The sequence below is a fragment of the Sebastes umbrosus genome, chromosome 3 (assembly GCF_015220745.1).
Source record: "Sebastes umbrosus isolate fSebUmb1 chromosome 3, fSebUmb1.pri, whole genome shotgun sequence".
Lineage (NCBI taxonomy): Eukaryota > Metazoa > Chordata > Actinopteri > Perciformes > Sebastidae > Sebastes > Sebastes umbrosus.
In genome coordinates, this window is record NC_051271.1 from 39,838,601 (window position 1) to 39,858,007 (window position 19,407).

The 19,407-nt window shown below is 41.8% G+C and overlaps 1 long non-coding RNA gene across 1 annotated transcript; it reads right to left on the minus strand.

Annotated features, from left to right (window-relative positions):
* Window positions 1-4,090: 4,090 nt before the first annotated feature.
* Window positions 4,091-5,040, minus strand: LOC119485654. Its single transcript, XR_005206324.1, has 2 exons — window positions 4,510-5,040; window positions 4,091-4,477 (listed from the first exon to the last, which is right to left on the minus strand). It is a non-coding gene; the product is annotated as an uncharacterized LOC119485654 (long non-coding RNA).
* Window positions 5,041-19,407: the final 14,367 nt, after the last annotated feature.

Consider the following 19,407-nt stretch of genomic DNA (forward strand, 5'->3'; position numbering starts at 1 on the left):
CCTAGTTTTATTTTTGAAGACATCACCTTCTTTATTTAGGTAAAGTTTTCAGAATAATAGTCTAAAGCTACTAGTTAAATACTAATGTCAGTATGGTAACATGCCCTCAGTGATAAGGCCAGCATGTTGATGTTTAGCAGGTCTAATGTTTACCATGTTCACCATTTTATGCTAACCTTTGCAAATTAGCACCAAAACAATGTGTAACACTTTATAATAACCATCATTTATAAATGGTAAATTGATAGTTAATCCAACATAGTTAATAGTTATTTTACTATTAATAAACAATGAGATGAGACCTACACCCTAGGGAGGGACACGGGAGACAGACACCCTCACTTTTCTCTTTGATAACGCTTATAGTTAGGGCTGGCCCAAGTCTGGTTCATGCTGCCTTGACCAGCCCCTAGTTTTGCTGCTTTAGGCCTAGACTGTCAGGGGACTTCCTATGACACACTGAGCTCCTCTCTCCTTCTGTATTTATTCATGTCCCATTCATTGTTACTAACTTGATCTCTTCCCCGGAGTCTTTGTGCTTTCTCGTCTCGCAAGTATCCATGGATTGGGGTTACACCTGGATCGGGGTTAGACCTGGAACGGGGTTAGACCTGGAGCGGGGTTGCATCTGCTGCCGCTTCTGCTGCCTGCTTGACACCCACTGCTACCATCATTATTAGCCTTTTTATAATTAGTAGTATTAATTATATTTCTATTATTATTACAGATATTAATTCCAATAGTTGTATTGTCACTCTTTTACATCCACTGCTATTGATTTTTGTTATTAGTCCTACTTGTATTAGTTATTACAGCTGCTGTGCTATTATTGTGGTTGCTGTGGTCTCTCTCTCTCTCTCTCTCTCTCTCTCTCTCTCTCTCTCAAAACCCCAAAACCCTGGGAGTTTTTCCTGGCCACAGCGCATACCAATGCAATACTCTTGGTGGGATCTCTTGTTGGGTCTCTAAACTATAGGGTACGGTCTTGACCTGCTCTATATAAAAAAGGTCTCGAGATAACTTCTGTTATGATTTGACGCTATATAAAAATAAATTGAATTGAAATTGAATTGAATTAAATTAATAATGCTTACTAATTATTAGTAATGCTATTTTAGGTGAAAAATAAGACTCAGGAGAAGAACACTGTTGAAGATGCAGAAGACCCTTTATTTGCATAAAAGATCTAAGTTTGTATCTCTGCAGAGGCTCAACAAACTGGTTTGTATTTCAAGGTACATTGCCATATCAAAAACATCGTAACCCGAATGACCCTCCCCGTTGTCTACCTCAATCAGTGCAGTGATTAACCCCCCTCTAACAGTTTCCTGTAAGTTACCCAACTTTTCCATATATGGCCTGTTTTGGTCCAATACAAATAAAAAACAAGATATCTAATTGCAATAACAGGATCAACGTCCTGTTACAATGGCTGTTGAGTGTTTTGACATTAACCCTTCAAGGCCAGTATATTGTACAGAGGTTATACTGTATATGTATCTTTATAGTGGTTAGCATAGGAAGTGTAGAATTTTTCCACCACACTATAATTTGTTGTTTTAACATTTTATATACTATATTATACATCTTTGTTAATGATTATGAAATGATTTGTAAACCTTTAAGAAATTGTTTGTAAAACATCTATAAACATTACATAGAGTAGATATATGGACCAGATATTTTGACACGTAATCAATTGTTAATAACTGGTTGTATCTATCTATGTAATGTGCAACAATAAACTGGTAATAAAAACTTTACTAATGTAACCGGAATGTAATTGTTATCGCTTTTTATCGGCTATGATACAATATAGAATTTATAAACTATTTCATATTACACAAACTAATGATAAAATAACAGAAATTATAGCATTACTAAAAATGAGTAAACATGATTAATTATCATTTCATTGATTGTTAACAGTAAAATAACTATTCTAAGTTGAATTAACTATGAATTTACTGTTTATAAATGATGGTTATTATAAAGTGTTACCAAACAAAGTACTAGTAGTACAAAAAAGGAATTTTGACTTGATGAAAGGTCAGGGTCAGGGGATTACAATCTAGTGACCATGAATATCTATACCAAATTTAATGGAAGTCCATTCAGTTGTTATGATATAAGATAATTCAGGAGTCTGGACCAAAGTGATGGACTAACCAACCGACCAACAGACAAACCAACATCGCCATCACCATATAGCCTGGCTACAAAATGTCTTATTCAGGGACAATAGAGAGGCTACATCATTCAAATAACTGACAGGTGTTGTCAGACTAGTTCCACATTTTGGGAAATACATTTACTTTTTTAGAGCCAGGAAACGGTTAGCTTAGCTTAGCATATACTGGAAACAAGGGTAGGGTGACCATATTTTCAAACCCCCAAACCAGGACCCTTAAGCGCGCTGCACGTTCATGCACACGCGATCATTTCCTAAAACTAACAAATGTCCTGATATGCATGCACCATAGGCATTTTCATCAGGATGGCGCACGAGTTGGAATCAGCAAGAAGGCTCAGGTTGGTTCATTACAGGCTATCATGGCTCATCACATTCACTACTTCCACCGCCGTCAATCACAGGGATACCCCCGTCATGACACACTGACCGTCTGGGAATCCTGTAGATAGTTTACCTGTTGATGTGCAGGAACAGTGGAAGGAACAGTTTAAAATAATTAATCAAATGACACATTTGATGTGCACATAAGCACACACTTGTTACATGCATAGCGTCCTTTCAAAATAAACTTCCGTTTTCACAGGAAGTTAAGGCAACAAAACCATTTAGTTAATTGATGAGACAGTGAAAGGTCTTGAACAAAATTAATTTTCTCCTGATTTGTCCGTCTGAAAATTTCCATTTTAGTGTAGAATGTTCAGAAGATATGAGGCTTGTGAAAAATGCTAGTCCCCTAAAGGAAGTGGCAAAACCCACGTGACACAGATACAGGAAACTGACTCGCAGTGCGCCATCCTTTCTGAACTGTGTCTGTCAAGATGGCAAAATGTATTACTCCTTTCAACCTTGACAAAGGCAGTACAGACCAGATCCACTCCTTCTGTTCTTACCTTTCACAATAAAAGGCCTAGGCATATAATATTCCAACAGTCTCACAGCAGTTTTTGAATGCAGTTTTTGACAAAATTTCTTTTTTCGTGACGCTCAGCACGTCAACGTATTTTTAAATTTTTCTTACGAATGTCCAGCATCACGTGACGCATGTGTCAACTTCTGCTCCAGTCTTTTCAAAATAAAACTACTAGTTTTAAGAAAAAGATCAACTTAGTTAGGCTTAGGCAACAAAATTACTTTGTTAGTTTTAGGAAATGATCGCAGTTTGGGTTAAAATAACTCCAGAAGTGCTGTAACTTAAATACGGAAGTTATGTGATAAATAAATCAACGCTGACTTGTGGTTTCACACAGGATACAAACACCGGTCTCCTGGGCGAAAGTCTGGTGTTTTTTGACCCACCCATCCCCCCCTGACCTTTTCCCTACGCGGCGTTTGTCGGTCTTTATACTTTGTGGATTGATTTGATTTTGTGCTGACCATGAAAAAATAGGAAAATTAATAGAAATTAATACATTCAATTTTGTGACTATTTCACAAACTGCTGTGTGACTGAGCTGCACAGGCAAGTGTTTCTTATTTTCATGTTGTTTATTCGCCACGCTCCCGGTGTGTAAAAGCCTTAACTCTCGGCAAGAAAGCAAATAAACCTATTTTTCTATTCTCAACCCTACACACTAAAAAATACAGGGTCAAACTAGCACCAACCCAGTACACTTTACCCAGTACCAATGGGTATAAAAAACACTGGGTCAACAATAATCCCCAAACACTGTTTTTTTTTTTATCCAGTGTTAGTGTTATATGTTATTATTAACATTGGGTTAATAGGCCATACCAATGTGGTTATGTTGACCCAGTAACAAAGTCATATTTAACAGGAATATATATACTGTATATGAACAATAAATGTTTTAGCTAAGAAAATCAGTCTCAGATGTACTGTTAAATTATAAGCTAATGTTACCCACACACTGAATGATGAGACAGGTGTTTCTCATCCAGGTGCCAGGTACATTTATTAAGCTGTAAACATAGTAAAAAGAACAGTCAAGGATGAATGCCGGCTTTGTTCTCTACTGCTTTCCTGACTGTTATGCTACGACTGCGCTGACTTCCGGCTACAGAAGAATAACTATACAGTAACTAAATATCACTAAATCACTATCAAGTAATACAATGGAAGTATTCAGTACACAATATACCATAAGCTAAATCTATCCTGAAACTATCATTACCAAATCACCATGGCAACTGTGCAGCCTCTAATACACACTCTTATTATATCAACCACTGAACATAAATTACTAATTATATCAACCTCTGAACATATTATACTAATTATATCAACCTCTGAACATATTATACTAATTATATCAACCTCTGAACCTATTACAGATTAATTATATCAACAACTGAACATTTGTTTACGATGTCACTGCATCTTAGATGGGAATACATTTACACAATCAATACACAACCGTGAACTGTACCGTTCCCGCGCCACGGACCTAAAATAGCTATTCAAGCTAGCCTTTGTTAGCATTAGCTAGCGGACTAACTCCGTGACGTACATCACACTTATAAACATAAACACACGGCCCCATAAACGATAATAAACTTAACACACAATTATCAGTACTATATATGGCGCTTGTGTACGTCTCTCACCTGTAAACATAGTAAAAAGAACAGTCAAGGATGAATGCCGGCTTTGTTCTCTACTGCTTTCCTGACTGTTATGCTACGACTGCGCTGACTTCCGGCTACAGAAGAATAAGAGCGCCAGTCGCTGACATATCAAAGCCACTACCGCCACCTACTGGTCAATACAAAATGTTGTCATAGAATTACTTGACACTAAAGCAGGTGGGTTTACTGTCCTTTGTACTGTCTTTTAAGTGACACCAAGCGCTTTAAAAATAATAATGGTAATAATAATAATAATTACAAAAATAACCATGGTGGGGGTACCAAAATAATGACATACAGGTTTCTGGGCACAATCTTTAACCCTAAAATGTCCAGGGTGCCACACTAACATTGGGACCGATGGAGTTTACACACACAATGAGCATCAATATGGATTCATGAAGTTTAACCAGACCATAAATAGAAGGAAAGACATGCAACACTTAGACAACAGCCAAGTAAGTCAGGCTCTAGCTACACAGAGTAGGCTGTACGGCTAAAACTACAAACACAACCCCTAAACAACTATACAAAGAGCTGTTATACACATTAAACTAAATGCAATCTGATACCAAACTAAATGGGATCCATTGATTTATTGCTGTTTCTTTTACTGAGGATGTATATCTGCCATACCAAAACAGAAGGAGCAAGCCTTTTTAAAGATGGGCCCCCCCGAGTCAAGCCACCAGAGACAGACAAGAATCATGGTGCTACGCTATATCAATTCCTCCACGGTGGTTGTTTTTTCTTTTGGAGAGATTGAGTGAATAAAGACATGACATCTCTGCTGACATCTCATTAATTCATAAGCTGTCCCCGGTGGCAGAGGCAAGACAGTAATAATGCTTCAGTTCAGAACTGCGGCAATTTCTCTTGTTAACATTTGTGGTGACAAAGCAGCGCCATGTAATGAGAGTTTGGGGGTGCCATGCTCAACTCATAAAACGGAGGAGAATGCCTGCTGAAAGAGTGCGCGCTCCTTCAAAGAATCAGTTAAATGTTGAAGCCTCTGGACTATTGACAGCCTACTTAATTCTGTCACTGGAGCTGTTTCATTGAGCTCCAAGACTTGAAGTGGTCTAATGGATTTGACTCGCAGCAGATGCCTGAAAGTGGAGTGCCAACATCAACAAGCTTTCTCCTGAGAGGAGAGTGAGAAAGAAAGAAAGAGTCTCGTCTCTCCTCCTCTCCGTTCTCCTCCTATGGTGAGAGCTCCCACAGACAGCGGGGAGTGGAACTTGTGGCATTTACCGATCAGCAGAAGCTTCCAGGAAGGCTGCAGGGAGGATAATGAGGCTTCCTGGGAAGCCTGGGATCCAGGTGAATGTAGGCCACGACAGGAGGTTGCTCCACTGGTCAGGACCCACTGTGGGACAAAAAGTCTCCACCAAACCAAGACCTGTACGGACCCAGAGAGGGCCCACTCCCTTTTCAGCCAGCTACTTTGAACAACGAAGGTGTTATTCTTCTCTTTTTATAGCCGGAATATCACACACGCACGTCTCAGAGGGCTTCAGGGGCAGCATCAGTTCACGAACCAGCCCAGGAAGACAAAGAACAATTTCCCTCTAAAATAAACTCAACATGTGTTACAATATGAGAAAGTCAAAGAGAAAAGGTGGGAATTGGCATGTGAACAAAACATAAGAAAACTTGTAACAATTAACAGATATACAAAGTACAACGGTAAAATTATATACATATATATATATACACAACTGATATGATCTGCCTTTGTGCAATGAACTTTTTAATCTCCTTAAACCTGCATTAACTGATTTTTTTTTTGTTGCCAACATGGAGGCAGCGGAAATAAGCCATAAACGCAGTAATGACAAATTAGCACCTTTTAAGTTAATATGGCTAATGTGTTAGCAAACAGTTGCCTATTGACACATCCCGCAGATATTGAGCAACTAGGGCTGGACACCAATATTCAACTATTTAGCTATTTGTTTGTTGGTTAGGTATTCAGTTTTCAATTTTGGTATTCGGATATTTGTTGCTATTTTGTTTTTTTTTAACCATTCTATTCTTTTAATCCCTCTGGATTACAAACATGCATAAAACACACCAAACCTTTTTGAAAATGCTTCTTATTCAATAAGAAATAACAATACAAACAACAATACTGTAGAATAACAGGATCCTTCAAAATGAATGCCTTTAAAGGGACAGTATGTACGTTTTTACATATATAAACATTTTTGAATAGTTTTTTATTGCCAATGTGTGAACAGGTTGTAACCTAACTTAAAAAATGAGACCATCCCCAACTTTCTGAGTTTCCTCTATCAGCCTGTAGACTGCTTTTAATGTGAAGAACCCGGCCCGTTTTTTCTGAGAAAACCCAACGAATGTGATGTCATGCGCGCTCACAAGTGCCTTTATTTTCAGCTCCGCTACAGGGCTTACAGTGTGCAACCATAGCTAACGTTCGGTTAGAAATGGAGTCCCATAACGCCAACAAACAACCAGCCCCACCACAACTCAGACTCCAACACAAACTCTACGGAAGCAGAAAAAAAAACAAGTTATATCTACTGAAGCCAGTCTTCAGGAATCGTTGTCAGGAATGTGACCGATGTCGAGGGAGAACTAGCATCAACATCGGCCGGGCCTTCGATTCATGGAGGGACCTTCGTTTAGTCAGCTAACGTTACTGCCAAGCAGCTGAAATATAGAGTGATATTGTGCTTTTAGCTGCTAATGTTGCTAACATTAATCAACATGATGCCTGTCAATCACGTTCAGTCTCATGTATCAGTAGAGCGAGTACAAGCGTGAGCAACAGGACGCTGACTGTCGTTGACTTAACGGCCATGGATGTCACTGTTAACAAGCAATTTCTGATTCTTACAGCCAGCTGTTTACTTAAATCTAAAGACATACGTCACAGCACTATGCCGTCTATCTCAGCCGAGAACGGACAAATGTCTGGCTGAGTCCTCCCTGAGTCATGTCATGGAGACGAGACGAGCCGAGACGAGCCGAGACGGAGCCGCCGTTTCTTATGTCGGAGCGCAACCCATGCGTGGCTCGGGCTGAAAGGGCTGAATGGAAACCTCCACAGACTGCACTATGCACAGGCTTGCAGCTAGTGACGTAGTACACAACAAACACCAGACATTTAACCAGGAGACCCGTGTTCCAGACCGTCGTTGGCCAGGGTTTTATTTTGTAAGTTATGTTAGTGACGTTTGCCACGTGACGTTTGCGTGGCGTAAAAATGATACAAGAGAAGGCTAAAATGCATACTCACAGAATGTCTGTGTAACGTTGTGGTATTTATATGCCTTCCCATGAGACCGGGTTGCAAGATCCATTCTGGTACATTTCCAGAGCTACGACACCGAAGACAAAATACTCAAAACAGCCTGGGCCAAGAAGACCACTTGTGACGGGAAAACGGTCGCGTTTGAATAATAAAGTCAAAGAGTACAAAGACATTAAGAAAATTTTCACGGAAAATTGTCAAGCCTAATCATACAGCCCTTCGATGGCCTAACACAAAAGCATAATAGCCTAACAACCATACACACTGTATTTGAACTCGGTAAACTCTGTGCTTCTCTATAGCCCAAATTCATAAATGAATTAAAGTGCAGAAGAGGAATGAATCAATCAAAGGCACCGGAATACAAGAGGGTTGCATTTCAATTTAAAAGTGGTTCAATTTGGAGCACATTTAAGATCATCGGGAGGTTGGTTCCATCTGTGTGCAGCATTGTAGCTACACAGCTTTACTGTGGTTGGTCTGCCTGCCACCATCATTATTTTATCCTTGTTAGAGCATTTATTTATTGGTTTGATTAAACTTTACACGTCATACTATTTATATTAAGCTGATTGTGTTTTTTTTTTCTCATTAGCACAATTGCTGCAAGGAGGATGCGGGGGGGGGGGGGGGGGGGGGGGGGGGGGGGGTGCTGCCTCCTTCATTTAATAACCCGCAAGCAAACTCTCTGAATGAGAAATAAACAGAGATATCAGTATCTACAGTATGTGAGCTTGTCTTCATCCCAAACCAGTCTGGACAGCCCTGACAATTCAGGCCCTTCTTTGAGATGCGGAAGCCTTTTGAAGTATGCGTTTGATCTGATACCCTGCTGAGTTATAACCCCACTCTCCACAGACGGATGCTCTTGCCTGTGGTTCTGGGGGCTCTCGGGTGTTTCCTGTCTCTGTTTGTGATGAGCTTCTCCCAGGTGATTCCAGGTTTCCTCCCGGTCGCTGGACCTCTCTGTCGTAACTGTGTTTTACATGAATCCGTGCTTCTTTTCCACTTGATTACGTCATTTTAAAATGTGTTTTAGCTAGGTTTATGTGTTCAACAATCATAAAACAATCATACATGAACGGTTGTGCAAAGTTTCAGTTCAAGCAAACAGAAAAGGAAAGCAAACATGACTGCAGCACACATGCCCGCCGCCATAACAGCACCGACCCTGTATGAAATCCCGGCACGCCACTTCCGTTCTGCTTTGATTTATTAATGTGCCTAGCCGTAACCTGCTGCCACTTACCCCTCGCTGAATCCTCAATGAAATATGTATGGCTGATGCATGAAAACAGGATGTGAAAGAGGGAGCTGGAGGAACACTGAGGAAGGTGAAAGGGAGGAGTCATCATCGCCAGGAGGCCTGATCTCATTTAAAAGGTCATCTCGGGTGAACTCCCCCGCGGAAATCAGGATCTGTGAGGCAGACAAATGTGACCAGAGGAGAAGACACAAGAGTGATTTGCACTGGGAAAATTATTTTCAAATAAAAATAAAAGAATAAATGAATACTTTACTTAAAATTTAAAAAAAAGAAATAATAGAAAAGAAATATTTGAATATAGGTAAAATTATTGCTAAATAAAACAACAAGTACAAAAAAATGAAATCAATTAAAAACCATTTTAATAAGGGACAATCATAAAATAATAGCCTGACTGACTCTGAATATTATTGTTCTTGGCGGTACATTTTGAAATAGTCTTAAAATAGGGCACAATGTCATGTCAATTGTTAAAATTGGGTTAGAAAGTGAATGAGTTATTCTCTCGGTCAGATGCTGAGGTACCCAGTATCAAAGCATCTAACCTCCAACTAGGCAAAGCAATACTAAGAACTCAATATAGTTAGGTGACATTGTTTTATATGAAATAATTTTACTTATATGAATTTGAAGTAATAAAAGGAGACAGGCCGTATTATAGCAGTAATACTATTAAAGAGTGAAATATAGAATTAACTGCGTGATGGAGAAATCTTCCTGTACCACAGTTTTATTTGTCAAGGAGAAAACGTTTCCTTGACATCATTATAAAATATATAATATCATTCTATTACTAATATTTTCGGAAAAGTTTGTCATATTTTTGGCATCTTGTTTTAAAAACACCATGAGGATGTGCTACTGCCTCCATGAAGAATAATATTTTTGCGTACGAATTAATGTGATACCATCAAAATAACACCTCATCAAATAGTAAATAAGTTACTTCAGGGACAATTTGGCAGAAAATATCCATTTTTGAGACATTTATTTTCTTGTGCTCATTCACAAAGTTAAACTATCCAATCAGCCTTGTGTTTCACAGAATGGATGTGAAGATGTAAAACAGTATTCAGCTGTAAAATAGCATGAGTGTCTGAGTAAAAGGGTGGATCTCGACTCATTAAGCAGGAACTTCAGTAGATAAGATACACTTTTTTAAAAGGGTTTATACGTTGACTAAATAATCTCCTGTAAATAATGGCTTTGTCAATGGTTAATACATCATTTCATATACTCTTATTTATTGGCCATTAATAGTAACACCTTTGATTTGCCAGGTGGGGAAAAATCAGTCACAAGCCGTCAAGTCTGCAGTTATAAATGTAGTCATTAATACATGCACATTAACAAATGCTCATTAATAATAGGTCATGAGTGTCTAATTTTCTAATTAGCAACCAAGTCTGCAGTTTTACCAAGTAATTAATAAAGCACTTTTTACAATAATCCCTCAAATCTGCAGTCATAATGTTAATAAATTGCTATAAAATAACAAATAATAAATCAATATTTTCTGTAGTGTAAGTGGTTGAGGTTTTTTCCTGATGAATTTAAGAGTTGGGGGAGGATAAAACCAAGTATTTATTTTAAAATAAATCTGTGTTCATTGGTGACAATCGATGGTTAGCTCACTCACCGCCAATCAAATCTCATCGAACTAGTTCTGACTAGCAGATTCATTTATTTTTTTGAGTGTAAACACAGGGGGCGTGACGAATAAACAACATAAAAAGGCGAAAAACTGGCCAGCAAATATTATGTCTCATGGGTTTTATTGTGAAAGGGAAGAACAGAAGGAGTGGATCTGGTCTGCACTGCCTTTGTCAAAGTTGAAAGAAGTAATACAATATGTCGTCTTGGTTTGGACTACAGAGCCTCTGTGTTGTTGTTTTATAAATATAGAGTGCTGCAGGAATGAGTCCTAAAACCTAGAAATGAGTTAGCACTTTAGCACTTCTGGTTCCCTCGTCAGGAAGTCAGTGGGGTTTAGTTAGATGCCTGAGATAAGGTCTGTTATCAAAACAAGCTGAAGAGATTTTAACGTTTTGTTCTACAACATAAAATACATCAATAAATATCCCTCTCTTGTATTATGAAGCCTTTATGTGTCATAAAAAAGGCGGTTGCTAACAAGTGGCTAAATGAGACGACTAAACGTCATCACGCCGACTCGTCCTCCTTCACAGCCTTGTTGCGTACTTCTGGCGATTGCATTTACACTTCAAAAATCATAAAAGTGGTGTTCATTTGTGAAGATTATCTTGCTGAACAAAATGTCTAGGTATCATAAACATGTGCTTGCCACAGAGCTTATCTTCTGCAATAATCCAAAACCCAATGGAACGATCCCATTGGCTTTTTGTCGAGGGAACCAGGGCGATGCTGACTTCCTGGCTGACCTACAAAAATATGTCATCCCTGGAGCACTGCATAGAGGCAATTCAACCCGTTCCACACAATGTGATTGGTTGATGCCTTCAAAGCTAAGAAAAATCAACCTTGTTCTGAAAAAACAGTATGCCACATTTTTGCGACGTAATATTTGCATTCTGTGTGAAAGTACTCATGTCAAAAACAACAGTTCTAATAAATATATTCACAATAGATGGATTCAGGAGTTACTGCAGTGTGTTAGACTTGAGAGGATTAGGTTCTCCCTGAGAGGTTCCCTAAAGACCTTCTATGATAGCTGGCAACCCTTTTTAAAGCATATTGACCCCCTGACTATCACTGAAGAAATCAGCAACAAGTCTGAACACATAGGGGCTTTGCTGACGATTGTCGGGAGCCCAAAATCTGCTTGGTTCTCGTGTAGTGTGTACCTCGCATTAGAATGAGCCATTTATATCCACATATGGAGCGGATCCTCCTCACGGAGCCAACTACCATGTTCTACAGTAGCCCAGAAGGGACAAGCTCTAGATGGGGCCATTTGCGTTTTTGTGTTTCCATGTTTTCACGTTTTCGCACCAGCCACCGTAGTTCTCCTACACGCTTGGCACACTGGAGAAGTTTCAGTTGATCGCAATCTGCAACCTCACCGCTAGATGCTGCCAGATCCTACACACTGCACCTTTAAACTCTCAATAAATAATACCTAAAGATGATTATCTTCTGCTCATTTAGTCATGAATATGAACTATTAGAATGTTATAGAAAACACTTAAGATTCAAAGCCATGCTTTCAGTAGCTTTAATGGCTCCTGTATTGTATATGGAATTAGTAAGTGATTTATTAACCCATAATGAAGCTATTCTTTTTAAACCATTTATCAAGGGCGGAGGAACAAGGACTTCCGTAATGAAAATTACAAATAGGTGTACAGTTGAAGGAGTCCCACTGCTGTTGGTTCCTTCCTCTGCACTGTGTTCTGTACTTTCACACTTAATAAGCCCGTCTCCCTCTATTCTCCCTCCAGCCTCCTCTCTCATATTCACTCCTCCTTCATCATCTTTATTTCTCTCACTGTGAACCCAACTGAGCAGACGTATGCTTTTTATTTATTTTGCCTTCTCGCATGCTCAGCCTCCCACATTCCCCACAAATTCTTCTCACTCTTTCTCTCTCATGTTCTCCCCCTCACTGCCTTCTTCTTCTTCTCTTTCTCTAGGGAGCCAGTTACAGCCTATATCTCACAGAAAGGAGCCATCCACCAGAGGAGGCCAGTGATTTCCATAACGGGGAGGCAAGGGTGGGAGGGGGGGGGGGGGGGGGGGGGGGAGGGGGGCGGGGGCTCATAGTGGTCTGCTGCATTGAGAAAACCTACAAGACAAAGAAAAGGGTGTGGACGAGAAGATCACAGAGGGCATACAAAGTAAAAGCACAGGTGACGGGAGGAAGAAAATGAGCTGCCTGGAGACGAGCAGGTCAAAAGGTTTGAATCAACCATTTGGGCCAAATATAGGTCCTGGATTTTTCTTTTACAGTTCTCCCCCAAAGGGGCGAATGAAGCGTAGGGTGAACTGCAAATGGGATGATGTAACCTCCCAGTGGGGGGGGGAGGGGCTAAGTATAGGAAGTGATCACATACTTAAGGTCAACACTACAAAGTGTCCTTGAATGAGTTTGCAGCCTGATGGAGATTAACACCGCGGCTCTCCCTCGAGCTTTGAGGACTGTAATGGTCCTGTGATCGGGGGCCCTGAGGAGGGACAGAGATACTGTGTCACAGAGGGAGAGGGTGGAAGAGAGATCTGCAAATAAAGTAGATAGAGAGCAATAGAGGAGGTGAACAGGAAAGAGGCTGGAAAGGGATGAGAAGATGTGAAAGAGAGGGACGGATCAAATGGAGCAAAATGAGGCAGACAAAAGACGGAGGGAGAGAAAGTAACAAGAGAAGAGGGGAGGTTATGAGAGGCAGTCGCAGCAGGACGGGGCTGACGGCAGTGAAACCGAGTCCATGCTGCCACTGGGTACACATACATATTCCATCTCTGAAGCTGCCTTTCTTCGGAAACACCGATACCCCCCCTCCTCTTCACTCTAGTTCTCTCCCTCCCTCCATTCCTTCCTTCCTTCGCAGCCTCTCTCCTCCTCCATCCCTCTCTCTCTCCGTGCCGGAGCACCGCAATAGCAGTATGAATAATTGAACGAGCCTGAATCGGGATTGAGAATTTGTGTTGCGGTTGTGTCTGCTGGTGCGGCAGACGGGTGGGCATTCATGACAAAAACAAAACAAAACCCACACAAACACAATCCCTGACTTTCCTGTTTGCTTCAGTATAAATGGGAGAACACACTCAGACACACTATGTAATGCACACGGCTAGAGTAAGTAGCCTGTGTTGCCGTCTCACTGTGGGGATTTAAGTACAGGAGAATATTCAGCTACAGATGTAACTGGAGCCTTTTTCAGCCTCGTACTGTATGACATTGAACTGATGTTCAGAGCCACAGTCTGAGAGAGAACAGGCAATGTTTGATATGAATATTCCTCGGCACATTTCCACTGGAGGGGAATCCGTGCAGGATCGGATCAATCCGTTTTTTTCTCCGGTGGAGAAAAGAAAAAGTAAAGGACAAAAGTTAGAAATGTACTGGAGGAGATATGAATGTGTGTTTTGTATGTGAGAGGAAAGAAGAGACAGGAGTGCTGCAGTGTGTGTGTGTGTGTGTGTGAGGGAGGGACAGAGAGCTGCAGTGGATGTGTATGGTGTGTGTATGGTGTGTGTGTGTTTGTGTGTGTGTGTGTGTGTGTGTGTGGACAGAGTACTTGCTTAAGTGTTTGTGAGATGTGGAACAGAAGGGAACCGTGTCTGTGTGTATATGAAAGAGCAGGAGGGTGTATCCACTGGGTGTTGTCAGGTCGGGCCAGAGCTACAGTTACAGTACAGCATGTGTGTGTGTGTGTGTGTAAATGTGTGTATATATGCTCCACTTCCAGCTTAATTGGCCCAAATCTGCCATTCTGTGAGGCCCGGTTCCTCGCCCCTCCATGTGGCCCCCTGAGAGAAACATAAGTGACATATTAATCTAGCACTCTCTCACACACACCTGCCAGCAGGCCATGCCTCCATCTGGGAACAAAGCCAACGGACGTGCAAAGTAATTAGTTGAACTGTGAATTGTTTAATCCATATTCATAAGCATCACATACACACTCCTTGATGACAGAACATTTGACCTGCATACATTTGAACGCTGATGTTTGACTGTATGAATTTTACCCGATGAAGTAGCGAGGATCGGCACTTTATTAAGAGTGAGTACAAGTGATTGTCTGTGTGCAGGATTCTTTCTTCACGGTCACAGTTTTGATCACAGCTTCACACCTGTCAATTAGAAAAGTGCACTCAGTAGAGTGCAGATCTCCGCCAAGTGTGTCTCCCCAACCCGGTCTCACAGGAAGGTGTATAAATACCACGACATTACACGGACATTCTGTGTGTCACGAGTACACGTTTTTGCGTTTTCGTGTCATTTGTACGCCACGCAAAAGTCCGCAGTTTACGTCTCGCTTTTTATATTACGTCATTAACTCTTACCGTAGCATTTATACGGGGATGTGTTTACATTGCAGTCAGTACAGGATACATGGCGTACAAAAGAAACACGGAAATCAAGAATGGCGAATTATTGTACGCTAAATGCCTTGCATATTATCGTGGCATTTATACGCCTTTTCGTGCAAGCGGGCTGGTCTCCCTCTCCCTTCCCAAATCAAGTCAAGTCAATTATATTTGTATAGCCCAAAATCACAAATTACAAATTTGCCTCAGGGGGCTTTACAATCTGTACAGCACGACCCTCTCATCGGATAAGGAAAAACTCCCCACCAAAAAACCCTTTTAACAGGGAGAAAAAATGTTAGAAACCTCAGAAAGAGCAACAGAGGAGGGATCCCCCTTCCAGGATGGACAGATGTGCAATAGATGTCGTGTGTACAGAGTAACAACATCATGAAAATACAACATAGACAATCCATATGACAAAAAATTATACATATAATGTGAACATGTGTGAGAAGGTGGATCCAGGAGGATGTCAAGCAGCTTCCCGGCGTCGCCAAACACATAGAGCCAGAGCAACACGACCTCCTCTCCACGGCAAATAGATAGAGCCAGAGCAACACGACCTCCTCTCCACGGCAAACAGATAGAGCCAGAGCAACACGACCTCCTCTCCACACGAGATAGGTAGAGCCAGAGTAACACAACCTCCTCTCCACACCAGATACATAGAGCCAGAGCAACACGACCTCCTCTCGACGCCGGATAGATAGAGCCAGAGCAACACGACCACCTCTCCACGCCATAGAGATAGAGCCAGAGCCAGAGCAACACAACCTCCTCTCCACGCCAGATAGATAGAGCCAGAGCAACACGACCTCCTCTCCACGCCAGATAGATAGAGCCAGAGCAACACGACCTCCTCTCCACGCCAGATAGATAGAGCCAGAGCAACATGACCTCCTCTCGACGCCGGATAGATAGAGCCAGAGCAACACGACCTCCTCTCGACGCCGGATAGATAGAGCCAGAGCAACACGACCACCTCTCCACGCCAGAGAGATAGAGCCAGAGCCAGAGCAACACAACCTCCTCTCTACACCAGATAGATAGAGCCAGACCAACACGACCTCCTCTCGACGCCGGATAGAGACAGCCAGAGCAACATGACCACCTCTCCACGCCAGAGAGATAGAGACAGAGCCAGAGCAACACAACCTCACAACCTCCTCTCCACGCCAGATAGATAGAGCCAGAGCAACACAACCTCCTCTCGACGCCGGATAGATAGAGCCAGAGCAACACAACCTCCTCTCCACGCCGGATAGATAGAGCCTGAGCAACACGACCACCTCTCCACGCCAGAGAGATAGAGCCAGGGCCAGAGCAACACAACCTCCTCTCCACCATGGGACCTTGAGAGAGGACCAGATCTTTGTTCAATTCACAGTTAATCAGTAATGTAAACGTATGTTACCCATGCCAATAAGCCCCCTTGGCCTGACGTAAGTTGTTAGAGAGGCTAAATCTCCTGGAGAACGGAGGTCCAGGTCTGTCATGTGGACTGACGCACCACCAGCCGGTGAAGCAGAGAGACGTCACAGAACGGCTGATGGTCCAGCACAGAGAAGCCTGAGTAAAAGGAGAGAGAGAGAGAGAGAGAGAGAGAGAGAGAGAGAGAGAGAGAGCAGTGCTTGTGGGACATAGACAACAGAGGGTTATTGAGAGGCAGTGGCAGACCCAGACCGCAACCAAAAGTAACTCTCATAGGAATGAACGGGAGCCTCCAACGCTGTATCCAGTTCTCTTAATACATCTATGGTTGAATCTCAGTCAGTTGTTCCTCCCGGCTCCCTTACAGTCGAGATGGCAACGAAAATAACAAAAATGTGAATTTATCCATCTCGTATCGTGCATACATCGTGAATTAATCTGCAGATACTCCGGTACAAAATGACACCAAACTTTTCTACGGATGTCAGTTTTGGAGCCACGCCAAAGGCCAGAATGTGGCCTGCAACAGAGTAAGTAAGGCTTGTTTTTAGCCTAGCTGATTGCTTGTCAAAAAAGCACTGGAGTTTCGTCTCTTTGCTTCTATACTCTTTGATAATGGTCTGGTGTATAACGGTCTTAGAATAAGAGTTGTCAAAATCCATGCAGCAGAGAGCACGATATGCTGCTTTATCCTGACCTTCAACAATCCCCGGTTCTACATTTTGCCTTCTCTTATTTAGACCCTCCCTACCTATTAAAACTGTCATGCACACAATTTGTAAGGCAATTCTTCTGTTATAAATTTGTTGCTGAGCTACCCTGATGACATCATCAGGTTATTTTCTCAGAAGTGTACCTCTAAATCCACTTCAGGCATCTAAACTGAACAGAAGGTGCTGCATTAAAGTGTACAGCAACACCACGACTGCAGATGTAACTCTAAATCAGACATCTGTTGTATTTAAATGGTAATGCAAAGCCAACAATTAGGAAAATGAAAGCAAAATCTCTGCCGCTAAATGAGCTTTGCTAAAATGCTGGCTGCATACTAGCAAGCTTAATCAGAATAGCAGAGCCAAGAGAGCTAGCTAGCCCACCAGCGTGGTAATAATGCTAACGAATGCCCTCATGGTCATAACAAGCACATTGCTGATTACTCATTAGTAGTGAGGACTGTTTGGTGATTCATCTCCCTGCATAAAGCCTCACTGGCAAGGATATTGTTTTGAGTGTTGCTACTGCAGCAAAAACATTACATAATATAACATATAAATAAATTGGAATTACATAAGCAAGCACAGAGAGGCAGCAACTTTTTCTTGGATCAGCGGCTGGGGACTGAGAGCTGGCGGATGATGGAGGGAAACAGACAGAACGAAGGGAATCAAAGCCATGATTCAGCAGCTGAGTGAAAGCCAAACAGAAGGCATGTGGCTGTGAAGCTCACGATGACAAGACAGAGAGAGAGGAGACTTCAAACGCTACCAGGAGGAGAGGAACCCGGGTTCTCCTCGGATCCATAAGCTTCATGCTGAGAGACGGATAGAACATGAGAGGAGAGAAAATAAAGAGGAACGCAAAGATGTGGAAGTGGAAGGAAAAAAGTGATGTTAAAGACAATCCATACTGATGTGTTTCTAATGTTGTGTGTTCACCTGTGCATGCTATACAACAACATTGTTGGATGGATGGAAAGTTGATTTACGCTGAGAGGGGTGCCACGAGACAATCAATGTGACAACCTTGTGATGGAGAAGGAAATAGTTACAGGCTTTTACCAAAGAAAGTATGTCGCTAAGAAGTGAAAGTCAATCGTTCGTTCCATTGCAACGTCAGCCCTTAGCAGTAGAGCTACGCTTCCGCTATTTTGGACTGAAAGCGACTACAGGACGCCAGTGAAACGTCCAACATAAAAGAAAATTGTTTCTATGATATTGTCATAATTTGAATGTCTCTCCCAAAATTTCCAACACATTCTCACTCCCAACTTGTGACCAACTTGGTCAGCGCCCCTTGGCATCGGAGGCCGACGTACGGGGTTCCCCTCTTGCTTTACTTTTGGACGGACCAGGGACGGCATGTCAATATAGGCTCATTACATGCATAATAATAATAATAATAATAATAATAATAATAATAATAACTTGTATTTATAGAGCGCCTTTCAAGAATCCCAAGGATGCTTAACATAGACATAAATAGACACAACAAACAGAACATAACAGTAGCTAGAGGACATAGGCCTTGGTGAAGAGCTGGGTTTTAAGGAGTCTTTTGAAGCTGTCCAGAGATGGGGCGTTGCAGAGCTCTGTGGGGAGAGAGTTCCAGAGGGTGGGGGGGCTATCTCACTGAAAGCTCTGTCCCCACAAGTTGGCAGGTTTGTGTGTGGGGGGGGGAGGGGGAGAGGGGATTGGGGGGAGGGGGATGGAGAGCTGACCCGTGCCTGAGGATCTCAGGTTCAGGGACTGTCCAAAGTCCAGTTGACCCATCCCCCACACCACACCCTATACTTTGAGTCAATGCCACACACACCGTCCTGCTGCTGTAAACACTCACTAGAGCGCCAAATGTATATTAATACACATCTGAAAATAGTCCACAAAAAGCACTATTAACTGCTGTTTGTTGGCAGTA